A 5929-nucleotide genomic window follows, 5' to 3' on the forward strand; every position below is an offset into this window, starting at 1 on the left:
CCCCCCCCCCCCATCAAAATGACACCCCTGCCCTTGCTTGTGGGTAGTGCAGTATAAATGACTGTTTCCCTCACAAAGGATGTCATGTAATAGCAGAAGACAACCCAATCAGGACCAGCTGGTTTTAAATTCCGTCTTGGTTGATTACAATCCAAAACAACAACAAAAAAAGCTTTTTTTTTTTTTTTAATTGTGGCTTCTGTGGCCCCCTTTATAGGTAGCTTTCATGTGTAGCCCAGCCTGCCCTGGAGCTCACCTGATCAAAAGCACGTTCAGCTCTCTGCAATACAGCGAGCAGTTACACAGGATATGAGAGAGCATAGTAATGGCACACCCAGGTTTGCTATTGGAAGCAAGTCTAGGCCATTTCAGAAATGGCTTTAATTACAGGTGAGACGTTCCATTCTCGAACAAGCCAAAAGGCAAGTTCTAGTGAAGTCTAGTGGTGATCTGGGAAAGTTGCCATGATTAAATCTGAGAAATGTATGTAGCCTAATGTCTATAGGTGGAGGGGAGAGGAGGGAGCCACTTTCAAAGGAAAGCTTGAAAATGGGAAACAAAAACAATAAACTGACTATCCTTCAGGAAATCCTACAAATAAAATGTAGTTGGTTAAATGTGTTTTTTTTTTTCTGATAATCCCTTTTAAACTGAAAGTATTTTTATGTTGTATCTTGCTTCAGAATCGCTCTTTGTCTGATTTGTTTCCTTTACAAATACTGTATAGATGGCAACGGTTTCTTTTACTTTAGAACTCTGAAACCAAGTATTTGCTTCAATGGAACATGCTAATTGATTCATTCTTTAATGGGTCTCCTCTTCAACGGTTGAATTTGAAACAAAATGAATAGGGTGATCGAAGAGTGTTTTCTCTTATTTAAGCTGATCAAGTGACTGCAGTTTCTTGTATGCATGCAGTTCATGCAGTAAAATCTGGGTAAGTTTTCGTTCCAAGGAAACAGCAAATAATGGTCTAGTGGTGAATTTATCAGAAGCTGACTGTCCATAATTTTCAACTCAATTGTCTTATGTATTTCAGTGGATTTTGTGAGAGGAAGTGAAGGAAGGTTTAAAACTTGTACAAATCATTGCATTATGTGGACCCTTAAAATTCTGTACACCTAACATTTTCTCTAATTGCTGTGCAAACAATTGTTTAGAAAAAACACGATCTTTGGGGTGGGGAGTGAGAAATGGGAGGGCCACTAGGTAGCGGACATACTTAACGGAGGAAATATTTCTTCTGTAATATAGAGTAGGCAGTACTTGGTATGAATGATTAATTTAAATGTATTTTCCAACTGTAAAAGGTTGTAGCTTAAAGCATAGTAAAACTATGCTATGGTTCAGGGAATGCCAAGCTAACGTATTACTTTAAGTATTGCAGGATTTTGTAGGGTTTAAAGAAAATTGTAATTGTTAATTTCAGTTTTGAGTGAAGATCAAGAAACCTGCCACTACATACTATGGCAAGCAGCATTTCTGACTGTTACCCATAACGCGTGAAATAAAAAAGCTGCAACCTAAAGATATATCTATGAGAAGTGCAAGCAAATGTTCTACCATGGTAAAATGGCATTCCTCCAAGGGGTGTGGCATCTTCTTTGCCTTAAACCCTGCTCTGGGACTTCAGCCAATTGAGATAATATTACATTTTGTACCAGAGTTCAGTTTTAAAATTCTCAAATTTTATTCTTTGATCAACAGCCGTTGGGGGGAGACTGAGGGAATACATAACAGTATGCTACCCATGCAGGTACTGCACTTCACACTTTTTTGTCTGAAAAATGCTCTATGCATATACAGATTCAGGGCTACATTAAGCACTTCCTTTATCTAGGTTATTTTTGAGAATTAATTAAACTATTGGGTTTAATTAGAAAAAGCAGTTAAATTATGCATACCAGATTACAAAATGCATCAATTCTTTGCATTGGTGAGTATAGCATGGGTGCACCTTTTTAAATATATTTAGGGTTCTCACTTCAAAGTTTCTTCTATCTATGAATGCCCCAAACTTATTTTTAATCTGCTATATGTGCAGTGTTCTACCCTTTGCTTCTGTTTTCTTTCCAGTACTGATGTCCCTTTGTGGTACTGAGGTATGCATGTATCTTTGGAGGAGTGAGCAAGGGTATGCCTTGGAGAGTGCTTCATGCTGGTTTGATGCTAAGCATTTTTCACTGTTCAGTTAAATTCAGTAACTGTTACTTTACTTAACCTGGGATGAACATGAGCAACCCTAAGTCATTCCTAAGTTATTTGCCCTCGTGTCAGGATTTCTAGAGTCACAGGCCCTCTGGTTCTTAATATTCCAGTCTACCAGTGGGTTTTTGTTTTTTTTTTTTTTTGTTTTTTTTGTTTTTTTGTTTTGTTTGTTTTTTTTTAACTGTCCTTCAAGGTGTAGAGCAGGGGTGGGGAGGGAACTGTTGGGAAGTATTGGAGGACTGTCAGCAACCTCTTCTCTCCACAAAGTCACCCTTACTAGGATGAATGAAAACAGTTATACTCTTCCTGCTGGGCCAGCAAACCTGGGTTGAAAGTACCTCTAGACTTGGGTGAGAGTTCTATATGTGGGTGGGATATGTATTAATGTCTAAGTTAACACTGCAATGAAGACTTCCTTCAGTGGCTTTATCATATTAGTGCTGTTCCTTTTCACAGTAGTAATGAAAGAGCTGATGTTGAGGACCATCAGGTTGGGGGTAAGTTTACTCAGTGAAAAGCCTCAGTTAAGGGATGGCTATGGGTAAAAAAGTAGAGAAAGGGAAGGGGGCTGACTTTCTGCCTCTGAGTCAGTGTTTTTACCTCCTTAAGGTGGGGAGACTAAGAGGAAGATTTTGGTTGTGTTAAAGTACAATATGCCATTGTATTCTGTATTGTCCACCTTCCTTGAAAGTCACTTGCTTTCTGTTGCTGCACCCACAGTCTCTCCTAATACAGCTGAGTTGCTTATATATACATGTGTGCAGGCCCAAGGGTCTCTGCTCATTGCTTAAGAACTAAATAAAAAATGTATGCAACTTGGCACTATGAAAGTCCTGTTAGACACCCACCTATATGAAACTTCTTGTATCTTTCAAACTGAGTTAGAAAACTGGGTGGGAGTACCAAAATTCTTAGCTTACTACATTGAACAGCCTCTTGTGGCTAGAAGCTGCTGGTAGTTTGGGGGGTCTCCGATTCTTCTTTCTCAGTGTTAGACATGTCTGAAGATGAAAAGTGGAGGTGAAGGTGGGGGTTCACTTGACCCAGGTTGCTAATGATGTAAATCAGATCTTCATAAAATCTGTGAGACTCTAAATGTGTGTGCTTACTACAATCTTACAGTTAGCTAAAACATTGTCCAAATGGCTGTGGGGTGAGATTTGTGTATACGGATAAATATGAGCCAATACTCTAAAAAGAACTTGTTATACTAAAAAAAGAATAAGAATTTTAAAAAAAAATCTGATTATGACCATTACTGGGATTATTTATGTCCAAGAATGGTATTAATTTTTGGACTTGTAGATACTCTGGGGGAAAAAATGTTCTCATGATGAGAGAAAAATGGTGGTGTCATAGTTAACTGATAGGCATCAATAAAATAGGCTTAGAGGATGAGTCACTTCTATCTGTTAATCAGGTTTAGTTTTATTGGTATCTGGAATGTTCTTGTTTTCTTGCTATCTATAGTCTGGGGCAGGTGACACTGGAATTTCTGATGTTAGAAAGAAGTAGGGTAAATTTTACTTTGGGAAAACATTTTAGAGGTGCCTTAGACTACAAGAAGCAAAAAAAAAAGCACAGTTGTTTTTTAATGTCGTCTCAGGAAGTCAGGGCTTGGCTTCCTTCAAATAAGTGCCAATTTTCCTTTGTTGCACTGCCTTTGCATAGCCTCAGTGTGGGAGTTGCATACTTTGCCACATGACTTGCACAGTGTGGCAAGGACAATGTATTCTTAGAACAAATGGTATTAAAGAAGCCCTGTTTCTTTCAAGCTGTTTTTGGATGTGGATAGTCTGGTTAGGTACCACTATGTTGCCATACTACCTTTTTCAAGAAAAAGATCTGTGAAAGGAAAAATAAGAACAGTCTTCAGACTTTCTCTGGCCATCTCTTAGGGCAAGGGTGGCCAATCTGTAGCATGAATGTCAGAAGTGGCATGGGCAGCCTCTGCAAAACAGAGAGGAGGGAGGGAGTAGAAAGCAGAGTAGCAGGTGAGGAAGGGAAGGGGATCGGTGTAGCACTTGGCACAGGTGTAGGGCTTAATTTGTGGCATGCTTGCCAAAAAGGTTGGCTCCCATTATTTCAGGATGCGATATAAAGATACAAGGACTGCTTGTTTCTGTTTGATCTGCTTTAAGTGATGGAAAATAATTGGATATACATGAGGATTCTTCCAGTCCTCTGACCAGCGTCTGCCTATCTACTTCCAGAAATAGTTTGATAGATGTTCAGAGAATGATGACGGCAGCTTATGTGAATATCAGTGGAGTCTGGCAGTCTCTCCTATTCAGTTGGATAAATAACTGTGAGAAAAACTTGAGAGTCTGAGTATGTCATCAATCTGCATGGCAACATTCAGTTCTGCTTTTAATCAAATACATAAATTATTAGTGATGGAATTCTAGGTGTTGTTCATGCAAGTGACTCTAGGAGAGAGGATGCACCTTTCTATTTCATGTACTACGTGCTCCCTTTATCTGTGTACTTGAGACTTGCTGATTAAATTGTATTGCACTTTTAAGTGTCATTTTGGAACTTTGTCATGCAGAATATAGTGACTCGCTAACTGCCACTGATTGGGGGAGTGCTTAGTTCTATTTTCTCTTGATTGCCCAGGCTGCCATTTTGTTGGCAGGTATTATTCATAGACATTAGGGCTGGAAGGGACCTTGTGAGATCATCGGGTCCAGCCCCCTGCCCAAGGGGTAGGAAGTCAGCTAGGGTCAAAGGATTCCAGCAAGATAGACATTCAGACGTTTCTTGAAGGTGTCCAGAGTAGGTGCTTGCATTATCTCTGTGGGGGAGTCTATTCTAGGCCTTGGTGACTCGGACAGTGAAGAAGTTTTTCCTTATGTCCAGTCTAAAACAGTCTTGCAGGAGATTGTGACAGTTGGTCCTTGTTTTCCCTTGGGATGCACTGGTTAACAAGTGGAACCCAGATCCTGATCCCACACCCCTTATGTACTTATAGGTTGCCACCAAGTCACCCCTGAGCCTACAGTTCTCTGGGCTGGAGTCCCATGGCCCTCAGCCTGTCTTCATAAGGCTTGCTCTCTTGCCCTCTGATCATGCACATGGCTCTCCTCTGGACTCTCTCAAGATTTTCCACATCTTTTCTGAATTGCGGAGTCCATAATTGTATGCAATATTCCAGCTGTGGCCTCACCAACGCCAAGTTGAGCGGGAGGATGACTTCCTGGGTCTTGCTTGAGATGCATCGGTAGATGCAAGCCAGAGTTTTATTTGCTTTGCTGACTGCGGTATTGTTTTGGTGGTTCATGTTCATCTTGTGGTCAGTCATGACCCCCAAGTCTCTCCTGGCTGTGGTGATAGCGAGTGTGGCACTGCCGAGCCTATAAGTGTGATGTGGCCCCCCTAACCGCCCTCCGAGGTAGAGCACCTTGCATTTCTCTGTACTGAAGGCCATCAGATTTTCATCTGCCCACCTTGTAAGCCTATTGAAATTGGCCTGGATCACCAGCCTGTCCTCTGGTGTGGGCACTCTTCCCCATAGTTTGTTGTCTGCAAACATAGCCAGTTACTTCTGACACCAGAGTCCAGATTATTTATAAAGACATTGAAGAGTACAGGTCCGAGAATGGAGCCTCGAGGGACACCACTGGTCACTGAATGCCATGTTGATTCGATTCTGTCAACTACCACTCTCTGGGTCCAACCTCAGAGCCAGTTCCCCAGCCAGAGGCGACTGGTAGAGAGT

The 5929-nt window shown here is 41.1% G+C and overlaps 1 protein-coding gene across 2 annotated transcripts in view; it reads left to right on the forward strand.

The window, feature by feature from the left end:
• The window catches only part of YWHAH (tyrosine 3-monooxygenase/tryptophan 5-monooxygenase activation protein eta), a 36709-nt gene that overhangs the window by 6632 nt on the left and 24148 nt on the right, over positions 1-5929 (forward strand). The gene's annotated exons all lie outside the window — the stretch shown is intronic.

Source organism: Gavialis gangeticus, unplaced genomic scaffold (genome assembly GCF_001723915.1).
Source record: "Gavialis gangeticus isolate Ggan-Ray unplaced genomic scaffold, GavGan_comp1, whole genome shotgun sequence".
NCBI lineage: Eukaryota > Metazoa > Chordata > Crocodylia > Gavialidae > Gavialis > Gavialis gangeticus.